General features: G+C 37.4%; 1 non-coding gene across 1 annotated transcript; it reads right to left on the reverse strand.

Annotated features, from left to right (window-relative positions):
* Nucleotides 1-13494: 13494 nt before the first annotated feature.
* On the reverse strand, nt 13495-13601 carry LOC127076924 (small nucleolar RNA R71). Its single transcript, XR_007786938.1, has one exon. It is a non-coding gene; the product is annotated as a small nucleolar RNA R71 (small nucleolar RNA).
* Between the last annotated feature and the right edge of the window lie 2118 nt (nt 13602-15719).

Genomic DNA, 15719 nt, shown 5'->3' on the forward strand with positions numbered 1-15719 from the left:
GCATGCAAAACAACACAAAAATCAGAGTTTAGCACAAAAACCAAATTAGCACGCTTAGAGGGAGAAATGATTATGGCTCATTAATGAATGTCTAATCCCAACAGTATGCACACTGCTCGAGGAGATCTCAAACGTCTGTCCTTTGAATTTCTTCTGGACAGCTGTCTAGAAGTTCCAAGGTTAGACGCAATTCACTCCATGTGTTGATGTATCTGATCTTCAGGAATACCAAAGGATTGGTTCCTAGAGATTTCTAACTCAGATGTCTTCTTAACTTGGTAGAAGTATCAGAGTCAGAGGCAGAAGCTCATTTATTTATGTCAGAGTCTCATTTTTCATCTTCAGAGGCACAATTTATTCAGGGCAATTTTGAATGTTCAGATTCTCTAAGATAAAAAGAAATCTATCTTCAGCTAAAGGCTTAGTAAATATATTTGCCCATTGATGATCTGTATCAATGAACTTCAATGTTACTATCTCTTTCTGAACACAGTCTCTGATAAAATGATGTTTTATTTCAATGTGCTTAGCTCTGGAGTGTAAAATGGGATTCTTACTTAAACAAATGGCAGCAGTATTATCACAAAAGATAGGAATGTTACTCTCGAAGATTTGCAGATCTTCTAACTGATTCTTCATCTAGAGCATCTGAGTTGTGCACAGTGATGCTGAGATGTATTCAGCTTCTGCAGTTGATAGAGCGATAGTTGACTGTCTTTTGCTGGCCCAGGATATCAGATTGTTTCCTAGGAGCTGACAATTTCCAGATGTGCTTTTTCGTTCCAATCTATCTCCTGCGTAATCTGCATCACAGTAACCCGAAAGTCTATACTCTGATGTTTTCTCATACATCAGGCCTAGGTTAGGAGTTCCTTTTAGATATTTGAAAATTCTCTTAACTGCTGTTAAGTGAGTTTCTCTAGGATCTGATTGGAATCTGGCACAAAGACAGACACTAAAGAGAATATCAGGTCGAGTAGCAGTCAGATAGAGAAGGGAGCCTATCATACCACGATAGAGCTTCTGACAAACCTTTTTACTGACTTCTTCCTTTTCAAGAATGCATGTTGGATGCATGGGAGTCTTTGCAGAGTTGCATTCAGCCATGTCAAATTTCTTCAGAACATCTTTTATATATTTGCTTTGATGAACGTACGTGACTTCTGAAGTTTGGTTAATTTGAATTCCTAGAAAGAACTTTAGTTCTTGCATTAAGCTCATTTCAAATTCTGCCTGCATTAACTCAGAGAATTCTTGACAAACAGAGGCGTTAGCAGAACCAAAAATAATATCATCAACATATATCTGACATATCATGAGATCATTGTTAAGGTTCTTACAGAAGAGTGTGGAGTCAACTTTCCCTCTGATAAAATTGTGTTCCAGAAGAAAATTACTTAAACGTTCATACCAAGCTCTAGGAGCTTGTTGAAGTCCATATAAAGATTTTTTAAGTTTAAAGACATGTTCTGGAAAATTTGGATTTTCAAAACCTGGGGGTTGGTTGACATACACTTCTTCTGATATATAACCATTAAGGAATGCGCTCTTGACATCCATTTGATATAATTTAATAGAGTGGTTAATAGCAAAAGATACAAGAAGACGAATAGATTCTAACCTTGCGACTGGAGCAAAGGTTTCATTGTAGTCAATACCTTCTTGTTGACTGTAACCTTGAGCTACCAGTCGAGCTTTGTTTCTGACGACTTCTCCTTTCTCATTCAGCTTGTTTCTGAATACCCATCTGGTTCCAATAACGTGAGTGCTTCTGGGCTTGGGAACAAGATCCCAGACATCATTCTTTGTGAATTGATCTAACTCTTCTTGCATGGATGAAACCCAGTCGTTATCTTGAAGTGCTTCATCACAGGACGTAGGCTCGATCAGAGACACGTCCCAGAGGCGTCTCTTTAGAGGTCCTGAAGGTAGATCTGGTTCTGACAGGTTCTTCTTTGTTTCCCAGAATCAATTCTTCAGATACGTTGATGCGACTTTTAGCTTTCTTTGGGATTATGGGGAATTAATTTCCTCAGAGTTCTGAGTGGCAATTGCTTCTGGAGCTTTGTCAGATCCTGCAAGAGTGATTTCTAAATCTGCAAAATTTTCAACTAGCTTTGACTTTTCAGGGTCAAGCTTATCGTCAAATCTGACATGAATTGATTCTTCCACAATTTTGGTTTCTGTATTGTATACTCTGTAGCCTTTAGAGCGTTTTGAGTATCCTAACATAGTACCTTTCTGTGCTTTGGAATCAAACTTGTTCAGATGTTCTTTAGTGTTTAAAATAAAGCAAGAGCATCCAAATGGATGAAAATATGAAATGTTTGGTTTCCTTCCTTTACACAGTTCATAGGGAGTCTTTTCCAGAATAGGTCTTATGGAGATTCTATTCTGAATATAACACACTGTATTTACAGCTTCGGCCCAAAAGTGCTTAGCCACATTCGTTTCATTGATCATGGTTCTGGCCATCTCTTGGAGTGTCCTATTCTTCCTCTCTACAACTCCATTTTGTTGTGGAGTTCTAGGGCAGGAGAAATCATGGGATATTCCATTAGAGTCAAATAATTCCTCAAAATTTTTGTTTTCAAATTCCCCACCATGATCACTTCTGACTCTAATAATTTTAGAGTCAAATTCTTTTTGCACTTTGGAGCAGAAACTAGTGAATACAGAGTGTGACTCACTCTTGTGCTTTAGGAATTTCACCCATGTCCAGCGACTGAAATCATCAACAATGACTAGTCCATACTTCTTTCCATTGACTGATGCTGTTTTCACAGGACCAAATAAATCAATGTGAAGAAGTTCTAGAGGCTTAGAGGTAGTAACAATAGTTTTCTTTTTGAAAGATGTTTTTGAAAATTTTCCTTTCTGACATGCTTCACATAGAGCATCTGAAGAGAACTTCAGTTTAGGTAGGCCTCTGACTAACTCGAGTTTATTTAGCTGAGATAGTTTCCTCATGCTAATGTGGCCCAAACGTCTATCCATACCCATTGCTCTTCGTGAACAGACATCAGACATTTCACATTTTGTTCTTTTAAATCAGAAAGATTAATTTTATAAATGTTGTTTTTTCCTCTTGCCTGTGAATAGGACAGAACCATTGTTTTGATTTATGGCTTTACATGTTTTTTGATTAAAGATCACATCATAACCGTTGTCACTTAATTGACTTATGGATAACAAATTATGCATTAATCCTTCTACGTAAAGGACATCAGATATAGAGGGAAGAGTACCATTACCAATAGTTCCGGAGCCTCTGATCCTTCCTTTCTGATCTCCTCCGAAACCTACGAATCCAGCGTCTTTAAGTTCCAGGCTTTGGAACATAGACTTTCTTCCCGTCATGTGTCGCGAGCATCCAGAGTCCAGGTACCATGACTGGTGTTTGAACTTTGCTGCATAGGATATCTGCAACATAAACAATCTTATCTTTTGGTACCCAGAGTCTCTTGGGTCCTTTCTGATTAGTTTTCCCAGAGTTTCTTATAACTTTGGGTTTTCTAGCATTTTCAAATTTTTGTTCTTGTGTGTGTGTATAGTGATATGAAAATGGAGATTTAAGTTGATCACTAGTAGAAGTTTTATCTTCCTTAGGATCATACCCAATTCCTTTTCTATTGTTCTGACTGACTCCATAAATCATGGATGCCATTACACTCCTTCCTATCCCATTTTTCAGAAACTTTTGAAAGGCTTTTTCGTATTTATAATTATTGTATTTGAAGTTTGTGGAGCTTGAGATAACGCTTCTTCCAGTTTTAAACAATTTTTCTTTGCAGCATCTCTTTGTAATGTTAAAGATCTGTTTTCTTCATTTAGTTCTAGAATTGTCATCTCAAGTTTGCCACATTCTTCAAATTTTTCTTCAAGACAGCCTTTTATTTCTTTACACTTTTGTTTTAGTTTCTGATATGAGCTAAGAGTTTCAGACAAGCATGATTCTAGGTCAGATCGAGAGATTTCAGAAAATACCTCTTCAGATTCTTCATCTGAACTGTCATTGGATGTGGTAGCCATGAATGCTACATTGGCCTGTTCATCAGAGTCAGATTTTGATGAGTCAGACTCGCTATCATCCTAGGTAGCCGTTAACCCCTTTTTGGTTCTGAGGGAATTTTTCTTGAAGCTCTCTTTTCTGGAACTGTCTTTCTTTAACTTTGGGCATTCGTTCCTGTAGTGACCTGTTTCTTTACATTCATAACAAGTGACATCTTTGTTAGTTTTACCTTTAGACGTTGATTCTGATTGATCTCCTCTGGGTCTTGGTCTTCTGAAGTTGTTGTTCCTCTTTTTCCAGAGTTGTTTAACTCTCCTGGTCATGAGGGACAATTCTTCTTCCTCATCAGAATCTTCTTGTTCAGAGTCATCTGCATCTTCTGTCTCGGCCTGGAATGCTTTGGTTCTGTCAGATTTGCGTCTTTCAGATCTGGACTTTAATGCTACAGACTTGTTCTTCTTCTAAGGCTCATCTTCCTCTAGTTCTATCTCATGGCTTCTGAGGGAACTGACAAGCTCTTCAAGACTGATATTGTTCAGATCCTTAGACAGCTTCAGAGCAGTGACCATGGGTCTCCACTTCTTTGGCAAGCTTCTGACTATATTTTTGACGTGGTCTGCAGTTGTGTACCCTTTGTCTAGAACTTTGAGACATGCAATAAGAGTTTGGAATCTAGAGAACATTACCTCTATGGCTTCGTCATCCTCCATTTTGAAGGCTTCATATTTCTGGATAAGCGCCAGAGCCTTTGTCTCTTTGACCTGAGAGTTTCCTTCATGAGTCATCCTCAGAGAGTCAAGTATGTCTTTGGCTGTTTCTCTGTTGGTGATCTTTTCATACTCGTTGTAAGATATAGCATTGAGAAGTATGGTTCTGGCCTTGTGATGATTTTTGAAAACTCACTTCTGATCATCTGACATCTTACTTCTGGGAACTTCAACTCCATCCTCTGTGACAGGAGGTTTGTATCCATCTGTGACAATGTCCCAGAGATTAGCATCATAGCCTAGAAAGAAGCTCTCAATCCTATCTTTCCAGTAGTCGAATTTTTCTCCATCAAAGACAGGAGGCTTAGCATTGTAACTGTCTCTTTCATTTGTGTGGGCCATGGTTTTTCTCGTTCTGGATCTCTCTACACTGTTAAGTGTTTGATTAGAAAATCAATAACAGAGCCGAAGCTCTGATACCAATTGAAGGTGAGAAAAAGAAGAAAGGGGGGTTTGAATTGTTTTGGAAAATAAGCGCTTTTTCAGACAAAGACCACACAAGGAATTTATACTGGTTCGCTTATAACACAAAGCTACTCCAGTCCACCCGGCCAATGTGATTTCGCCTTCAATAAGGACTTAATCCACTAATCTTGAAAGATTATTACAACCAACGTCTAAGAGAAAGATGTCTTAGTCCTCTCAAGTATGCAAACTGCGCAGAGTCACTTGAGGAAATATAAAACAACTTAGATAAAAACAAGGTTTGTAATCTAGAGTGCTTCTAGGATAAAGCAAGTATTACAATAGTAAGAGCAAATAGAATGTTTCACGTTCTGAGCAAAAGCTCGTGAAAGATTGAGAGAGAGAGAGATAATGTTTCCGTGTATTCAGGTGTGTCTCTCAATGCTGTTTGCTGTCCTTTATATAGAGGTGAAAGGACCGTTGAAATTGATGGCAGATAATTTTTCTTGATTAGGAATCAATGCCATAACTTCTGTTGTTTCTTGCCAAAACAACTTTGTCTCCCTGAATAACTTCTTTCCAATACTATTTTCTTTCCATTTGAATTTGAAGTTGCCGTTACTTATTCTGAATTAGGAAATCCATTATCAGAGTCTACGTAACTCTGTTAATCTGAGATCTTGCTATGTGGCTTCAGAGCTTCTGATGATTTTGATCGCTTAGATTTCTGATGGTGACTTCAGATACTGTTGAGAGCTTCTGGAATTTTTGATATACCGTTGTTCAGGGTCAGATCTTCTAGAGCGCACTGCTTCTGATATTCTGATCCGCTGTTGCTTGGACTCAGAACTTCTAGAGCGCGTTTCTACTTCAGATGCTTCTGATCTTCTGATAATTTGTATATGATGGCGTAATCAGATTCCTTTTCTTCTTGTCTTAGAATCCTGCACACTTAGAAACTTTTCGTTAGAGTTCCATTTTTGGTTTCATCCTTTGTTATCATCAAAATCCTGGAATCTGTTGTAGAACAATTTTTGTTCTTACAATGTGGAATTGAAAAATGAGGTATGCAAACTGAGTTGTTTCGATTTGACCTCAAAGAAACTCAATCTTGTTGCCTACATTGGTAGGATTTCATCCAAGCACAAATCAAGTAAAGTTATGGAGAATTGAGAGAGAATCGAAGACTTGAAGTTTCTGAAAATTCACCTTCGGGTGATGGATGATGAGCTAAATCTCAATGCAAATGATGATGGATTTTCTTCCTCTTGCTTGTAGGAGATGATGGGGACACAAAAGGCTTTGAATCCTTGAAGTTTTAGTTCAAAAATAGAAAGAGAACTAAAAATTGATTTTAATTGAAACCTTTAAAGTATTTTGTCAATGGGGGTTTGTGATTGATGATCAAAGCTTGGGCCAGGGTCCTCCTTAATTTTGAGGCTAATGGGTTCATTATATAGGCAAGGCAAAGTGATATTCAAACCATTTCAAATTGAATCCAAAAATATCAACTTATGTACATGGTTGCATGGGCATGCATTAAAACCTAAATGATGATTGCAATATGTCCAATTTCGTGCATATTTGATGCTGAGATCACTTCATGAAGCCAAGCAAAGTTGTGTGAAAATTGAGTTCAAAAGATGCCAAATAGGGCCATGCAAAGGAACCATGTGCAAGTCCCTCAATTATAAACCAAATGCCATGATCTTGGACTTTTTGGAAAGCTAGCATGAAGGAAAACAACTTTTCTGTTGAAACATTTTCCATTTGGAGCTTGGATCCTGATGAAGTTTGGTGTGGAAGTTGGAGAAATTAAACATAGCTGAAAATTTTCTAAGTTAAAAGTCAAACGACCCTTTCTTCCACCTTGAATAACTTTTGATATGAGATTAAAATGACCTTGGTTCCTTCTTAAAAGTTGTATACATTTAAAATATATTCAATTTGGTCACAAATTTGACACAATTTGGATCTAGTATGATGGGGTTATGGATTTTAGAAGTTGAGGAAAATTGCTTGTCCAATGGTGATGGCCCAAAATGACCTATAATGTTTCCTTTTAGTACATGCCTTTGAAAGTGAAATTTGACCTTTCTCAAAGAAGTAAAGTTGGAGAATACATCTTGAAATTGATCATGAAACTTGGATGATGTTCATATCATAAAAATCGAGTAAGTTATGGTTCTTGTAAGTTGACCTTCTATCTAGGGCGCAAACAAAATGACCTATAATCTTTGACCATAAAAAAATTACTTTCCAAGTAAAATTAGCTCTTTATGCTAGAGTGAATGTTTTTTTTAATGTCATAAAGAGTAACTTTTCTCTTGGAATCATTTTCATATGACAAATAATTGTAGGAGATAGGGTCTAGGGAACCCTAGATTTGACTAGTAGACTTTTCTGGTCAACCTCCTTACACCAACTTGCAAACTTGAAGTTCCTTTGATCTTAGAGGCTCGTGGAGAATAATATATGCATAATATGGAGTACAATGGAGTATACCTTGATAATATTTGATCAAATGTTGAAGAAACTTGCTGAGGAAAGCACATAAGATAACCAAATGAATTAGGGCTTCCAAGTCAATCAAGCTTCAAACTCTTGATGAATTCTTGATCAAAATGATAAATGAAGAACATAGGGATCCATATATGATGCTTAGAACCAATGTAAACCTTTATTTGACTGACCTCTTGCACTGAGGGTCTCAAACCCTAGATGCGAGCTTTAGAGGGCATAGGTGGATGCGCACACTACCTACAAAAGAAATAACACTACATTAGACATATTTTTGGTATTTTGGTTAGTAAACAAAGAGAAATAAAGTATGATACAATCACAAATGCTTGGTGATATCTCCCAATGCAAACCCAATGTATGATAAGTGAGGAGGATACCAAGATGTGATCCCAATGCCAATGCAAATATGATGTGATGGCACGAGGGATCTTAGGGTTAAAATTGGGGTCTTACAAATGCCCCTATTTAAGGTCATTCTAGACGAGGATGTGACGGTGAAAATCTTCGTATCAACTCGATAGGATGAACTTAAATATCAAGATCAAGAAACAAATTTTGGTCCCTAAGAGACTTCATGATGCATATGATATGAATGCAAAATAATCTTTTTGGGGAATATATTGCCACAAAGGAAAAGAATCCATGAGAGACTGAAAGTCCGCAGGAGTACAATGCATTCCGTAAGAAAAACTCCCTGGGGAGACAAAGGCTCTAGGGAATAAGAAGTTGTGAGTAAGCCAGACTATGACTTAAAAACTACTGGAGACGTGGGGGGATTTCCATGAAAATAAATCAATGGAAAGACTCAGACTGGGGGAAAGGAATCTGCATGTATTGGGATAACACCAATACATCAAGAAACATCCGTTGGGGAAATGCGTAAATCAGAGCAAAGTTGAAATACCCAAACACCAAAAGGAAATTCGATTTCAAAAAGAACTACAAATCCAAACTCAATTGGGGAAGAAAAAACTTCAACACGGGAGTAAAAGAGATATATTATCTACCATATGTTACTAGGTAAGCAGATAATATACTCCGACAGAGGGACACCCGTTACCGTTTAAGGTAAACATATCAAGGATGGCTCGTTGAGAAAAATGAGGAATATTCATTACCGGTTACTGGGTAAGAATAACCCGGGAAAAAGAAATAATAGGATTTACAACTACCGATTTACTGGGTAGAAGACCAAAGAGAGTATCCGTCACCGGTTAAGATGAACATATCAAGGATAAACTCTAAAGGGAGAATATCCGTTATCGGTTAAGGTGAACATATCAAGGATAAACTGTCGGGGAAAATAGGATTTACAACTACCGGTTACTGGGTAGAAAACCAAAGAGAGAGTATCTGTCACCAGCTAAAGTGAACATATCAAGAATAAACTCAAAGAGAGAGTCACCAATTATCAGTTATGGCAGTTTAACAAATGTGATTTTCCTTAAAACAATAGGATTTATATCTACCATTTACAGGGTAGAATACCAAACAGGAAGAATATTCGTCACCGGTTAAAGTGAACATATCAAGGATAAACTTGATGGAAAATAAGGATTTACAACTACCAGTTTACTGGGTAGAGGACCAAAGATGAGAAAATCCGTCACTGGTTAAGATGAACATATCAAGGATAGACTCAGCAGAGGAAACGAAAAAAATAAATAATCCGCTGGGAAAAATTGAAGAAGTAAATTACCTTTACTGGTTACTGGGTAAATTATCATAGTTAAAGTACTCAACATCAAGAAGGATATTACTGGTTACTGGGTAATAAACTCTTTGGGACCAAAAAATCTATCTAGGTAAAAACTAGAAAGAAACGGTCAAATAAGACTCAATCCAATGAGGCCGTAACTCAAGGGGAGTGGTTCCATCCAGATAATGAACCGGGGAGGAGAGATAAATAATAATCATCCACGAGGAAATAACTCAGTGGGGAAGAAGAAAGGATAAACTATTTCTGCTTAAGGGGCTAACACTCTACATTGAAGGAGGACAGACACACCGAATCTACATGGGGAAATGATATCACCAAAGAAGGGGATCAGAGAAATGGTCAAATGCATAAAATGTACAATGAAATATGTGATGCTATGTTTATGCATGTATATGCACGAGTATGTATATGATTATGCTGACAAACGAGCATAAAGGATACAAACATGAAGATCTGATCATCACAACTAGATACTCAGTTAATCTCAACAAGATGGGAATACCAACTTGAGAACTTGCTAGGAATGAAAATAAATCATCAAGGATACAAATCCTAACTTCAAATTTCCAATTACCCGGGGATAGCACACAACCATGTATTTAAGGAAGGCTAGGGACATAACAATCCAAATCAAAGCTAAACTCTGGTTGGGGAAAGGCATGGAGAACATGCGTCCGACCAAAAACTATTGGAAACTCAGTGCTCAGAGAAAAATAAGAATATATATATATATCAATAGCAATCATGTGGATTAACCTGAATCCAACTCAAAACTCAACTTGCAAGAGAGGAGGAAACAACTTCTAAGGGATAGGCAAATATTGACAAAGATCTTTCTTAAAGCTCAAACTCTCTAGGAGAGGAGAAAATACAGCTTGGCAACTTCACAAAGGACGAAAGCACTGTTGAGAAAATTGATAACGCGAAAATGTATTGTATGTTTGACTTGCCTTGGATTGCTTTTTACTTATTTTCCATAGCATTATGCCGTATTTTGTGTTTATTTCAGGTATTTATCAAATAAGAAGTGTATGTGCAAGCAAAGCGGAAAAAGAGCAAAAAGGAAAGGAAAAGGAAAGAAAATGAAGAAAATACCAAGTGTGGCGCCCACCACCAAGTAAGTTGTGGCGCCCACAACCTAAAGGAGTGACGCCTACCATCAAGCAAAGGTGTGGCACCCACCACCTAAAGGAGTGGCGCCTGTTACCAAGCAAAGGTGTGGCGTGAAGGTAGAGAAAAACAAGAAATGGGGGTTTTAGTTGTTTGCATAGATAATAAAAACTTTTTGCAAATAAAATACACACAAAAAATAAGGCTATCAACACAGAAGTTTATCCTGGTTCGCTTGAAATTCAAAGCTACTCCAGTCCACCCGGCCAAGGTTATTTCACCTTTAACAAGGACTTAATCCACTAATCTTGATAGATTACACAGAAAAACGTCTAAGAAGGTAAAAATCTCTTAGCCCTCTCAAGTTTACAGACTTCACAATTCACTTGAGGAAATATTCAACAACTATTTGAAAGATACAATGAAGTGTTGAGTGCTTCTAGGTAAGCAGTAGTTACACAATATAAGAACAAAAAATATTCCACACTTAGAAAAACAACTCGTGTGAACAAGAATAGGAGAGATTAAGAATTTTTTGCAGTATTCGTGTATGCTTCGTTGTCTTGTATGAAGATGGTCCAACCTTTATATAGAGATTTGATAAAGAGACCGTTAGTTGATGCATTCATGGATATCTTGGAAATGATGGACTTTTATTGTCATTAATCTCTTTGTCCTTTCCATAGAAGTTTTGGAGCGTGTTAAATCTCTTCAAAAAATAGACTCATACCAAAAACGGAAAGATTCGTAGCTAAGTCTTTGTAATTGTCTTTGGATCAGAGTACGTGGAGCTCAGAAGTTCTTGTTCAGCCTGTATGCTTTCAGATAGTCGCTGAGAGCATATTGACTTCAGAAGTTCTTGATGTCTCTCTGATGGTGATTTCTTCAGAGTGTAAAACAATCAGATCCGTTGAGTGAACTTGTTCAGATTCAGAGTGTCTGAGTCTTCTTACTGTCAGACTCTATGCATTTTTCTTCTCTTTAGAGTCAGAACCTCTGCTTGAGTATATTCTAAGTTGTTGTTCTGGACTTGCATGATTGTCAGATATTTGTCTATCTGATCCTTTTTCGGCTAGAGTCCTACACACTTAGATAAATTTGTTAGGGTACCAATTTTGCTTCACCCTTTGTTATCATCAAAACTTTAGACATGAATTGTAGACACATAATTTTGTTCTTACATGGCGTCCACCACCTAAAAGATGTGGCATCCGCCATAAAGCTATTTCCTCCTTATTTGTCTCCATGCTCCGTCTTTCTCGTTCAACCAACCGCCCTAAATACACGCAAACTATGAGATTTTCAAGGCAAGAATTGGAGTATAAATTAGGGTTTCGGTCTTCAGTTGAAGGGATCCTCTTTTTAGCCAGAATTTTGTTCTTATAATTTTAAGCAGATGTTTACTTGTAAAAGTGATAGATCTTCAACACCGGGGGACTATTGCAATTCTAGTTTTAGGAACTGATTTTGATTGTAATTTTGTACATGATTTGTCAAGCGTGCCGACATTTTCTGAATTCAAGTATCAACATTAATTCCAGTTTTTAGGTTCCATTTTAGTTGTTATTTTAATTGCTTATGTTTTGTCTTATGTTTAATCATCGTAATAGCATGTTTATGTTCAAACCCATGTCTGTCTAAACCATTTGATATCAGTATGTAAAGACCGTCATAATAATAGGGTTTGTTAATAATTGACGTTGATCTTTATAAATTATTTTTCTGGTTATAGTTTCTTATTCTAAAATTAAAACTGTTTTCATATGAAAGTCTAAAGCAAGCAAGGTTACGATCAACAAAACGAGAGTTTGAGATTTTAACCGGATAGCAAAAACTAGGCATTGATTCTAAACACAGCGAGAGCACTTTAGGATTAATTAGAGTTTATTGATTTCCAAAAATTACTTTTAATTCAAATGAGACAGCGAGAGTGAAGCATTCTGGTTTAAGAGTATAGTCAGAGTCAATAACACGAGAGTGCGAGATAAAGTCTTTCAAATCAATCATTTCTACTGAAGAGTATTTTGACGTTTAAGATTACACCAATTATTTATCGAATCCCCGAAGTTTGATGAGTTACATACTGATATCCCGCTATTAAATATTTCTATTAAAGTTCAGCTTTCGTTAATATTTATTTCTCGTTGTCCCTTAACCCCAAGAGAAATCACCAACCTTAGATTTATGTAGTAACATTAGATAACGGTAAGTTCGATTTTAGTCCTTTGGGTTCGATAATCTTTAAAACTACGCGATATGACTGTTCACTTGCAGTCACGAATCCTATAGACATACTAAGTCACGATCAAGTTTTTGGCGCCATTGCTGGGGACTAATTAAGTCGATATCGTAACTTCAGTGTTGTGCAGTATAGACTAAGGCAAACAAAACTATTTCCCTTTTAAATTTGTCGATTGTATGCCAAGTACTCGCTCTCAAGGCAAGGAATTAAAGCTACCAATCGACGAACCAGAGCGTTATCTAAGATTAGAACGCCAGATACGAGAATACCGTATTAAGTACAATCTTCCCGATCCTAATATCGCTTTTCCTGAACCAGTTGTAGAACCAGAGATGGATGAAGGACCGCTGAACCGTCCTCTCAATACTATGCCATCCCTTCGCAGGATAAACCACATAACAACATCGCTGCCCCTGCCATCGAGGCAAATAATTTCAAGATAAAACCTTCGTTGTTGTTAGCCGTACAACATAACCAATTTTCCGGTAGTCCCATGGAGGACCCGAACCTACATTTGTTAGTGTTTTTTTCAATACTTAGACACAATGAAAGAAAATGGTGTCAACCCAAAGCAATAAGACTACGTCTTTTCCCTTTCTCATTAAGAGATAGAGCTAGAGCTTGACTCCAGTCTCTACCATCCAACTCTGTCACTACGTGGAACGAGTTGAAGAAAGTTTTCTTAGTACGATATTTTCCACCTAGTAAAACGGCTATGCTAAGAGCCCAAATAAATGAGTTTAAACAAAAAGATAACGAATCTCTTTTCGAAGCATGGGAGAGATACAAGGACATGATGCGACTTTGTCCATATCACGGTCTAAAAGAGTGGTGGATCATCCATACCTTTTATAATGGTCTCTTGTACAACACAAGATTGACAATAGACACCGCCGCGGGTGGCGCACTAATGGACAAACCCTACAATAAGGCTTATCAACTTATCGAAAGTATGACCCAGAATCACTATCAGTGGGAAAGTGAAAGAACCTCCGTAGAGAAACCCCCAATGAAAGGTGGTATGTACGAAATAAGCAGTCTTGACCATGTCAATGCTAAGGTAGATGCTCTCACTCAAAAGATAGAAAACCTGACCATAACACTTGCAGCCACTGTGGCTGCCGTAGCTCCGAACTACGAGTTATACGGAGTTCCTGGGCATGCTCCCCCTGAATGTCAACTATTGGAAGGAATCTCCACAGACCAAGTGAATTATGCTCAAGGAAACCCTTACTTAAATACCTATAACCCAGGTTGGAAGAACCATCCAAATGTTTTGTACAAAAACAATAACGCATTGTATGCACCTAGCCAAGCACCTGCTGTACTACCAGGATATCATAAGGTTGCCACAACTGCTCCAAATGCTCCTAGGAAGTCAAACCTTGAAATAATGATCGAAAACTTCGTAGCTACCCAGGCCCAAACAAATAAGGATTTCCTAAATCAAAACAGACACACTAATGAGCAAATTAAGCAATTAGCAAACAAAGTAGACGCTTTAACCACCAATAACAAAATGTAAGAAACACAAATTTCACAAGTGGCATAACAACAAGCACCTACTGCTTCCCCTGCATGTACATTTCCTGGACATCCACAACCAAACCCGAAAGGTCATACAAATTCTATTATACTACGAAGTGGGACAAAATTAGACGGACCAACCAATCCTAGACTTCAAAATCCATCCATGCACCAAGACCCTGGAAAAATAACTGAGAAGGAAAACAAACTAAAGGAAAATAAAAGCGAAGAGGCCATAGAGAAAGAAGAACCATATGTGCCTCCACCACCGTATAAACCTCTTATCCCGTATCCTCAAAGATTTGCTAAATCCAAAAGTGTAGGGCAATTCAAGAAATTTGTAGAGTTCCTGAAACAATTGAATATCGCAATACCTTTTACATAAGCTATCACTCAAATTACCTCATACGCTAAGTTTCTTAATCAGATCTTATCTAACAAGAAGAAGATCGAGGATAACGAAACCGTTACACTTACTGTTGAGTGTAGCACTATAATTCAAAACAATATGCCTCATAAGCTGAAAGACCCAGGAAGTTTCTCCATCCCCTATGTAATCGGAAATTTGTCATAGACAAAGTTCTATGCGACTTAGGAGCCAATATTAGCTTAATGCCCTTGTCCATATGCGAAAGGCTTAAAATGGGAGAGTTGAGACCAACTAGGTTGTCCGTACAACTAGCTGATCATTCTTTTAAATTTCCTATAGGTATGATAGAGAACGTTCCAGTGCGCATAGGTCAATTATATATTCCTACTGATTTCATAATCATGGACGTAAAGGAGGATTCCAATATCCCTATCATATTAGGAAGACCATTCTTAGCTACTGCCGGAGCCATTATAGATGTAAACAAAAGGCAAGCTAACCTTTGAAGTTGGTGAAGAAAAATTCAAATTTATTTTGTCTCAATTCTTAAAGGCACTAGCTATAGACGATACATGTTGTCTGCTAGATATCATCGAAGAATGTGTGAGAGAAATGGAGAATGAACAAACTTCATACTCCGAAATATGGAAAATTCCAATGCCTCCTATTTTTGAAGATGACAATTGGCGTAAGGAATACCAAGATGACAGTTTAAGTGAATGTCTAGCACTTCCACCCAATCATATGCCTTGCCCGAAGAAACCAGCATTAGAACTTAAAACACTACCAAAAAATTTAAGGTACAAATTCCTAGACATTGAACTCGAGCGACCTGTAATAGTTAACGCAGACTTAGGACAGATAGAAACCGAGAAACTCCTACATGTTTTAAGAAAATATCCAACTGCTTTAGGCTATAATATCTCAGATCTAAAATGAATAAGTCCTTCCATATGCATGCATCGTATTATGCTATAGGAAGACAATAAGACCTCTAGAGAATATCAAAGAAGGATAAATCCCATTCTGAGTGATGTAGTCAA

Source organism: Lathyrus oleraceus, chromosome 4 (assembly GCF_024323335.1).
Source record: "Lathyrus oleraceus cultivar Zhongwan6 chromosome 4, CAAS_Psat_ZW6_1.0, whole genome shotgun sequence".
NCBI classification, from domain to species: Eukaryota; Viridiplantae; Streptophyta; class Magnoliopsida; order Fabales; family Fabaceae; genus Lathyrus; species Lathyrus oleraceus.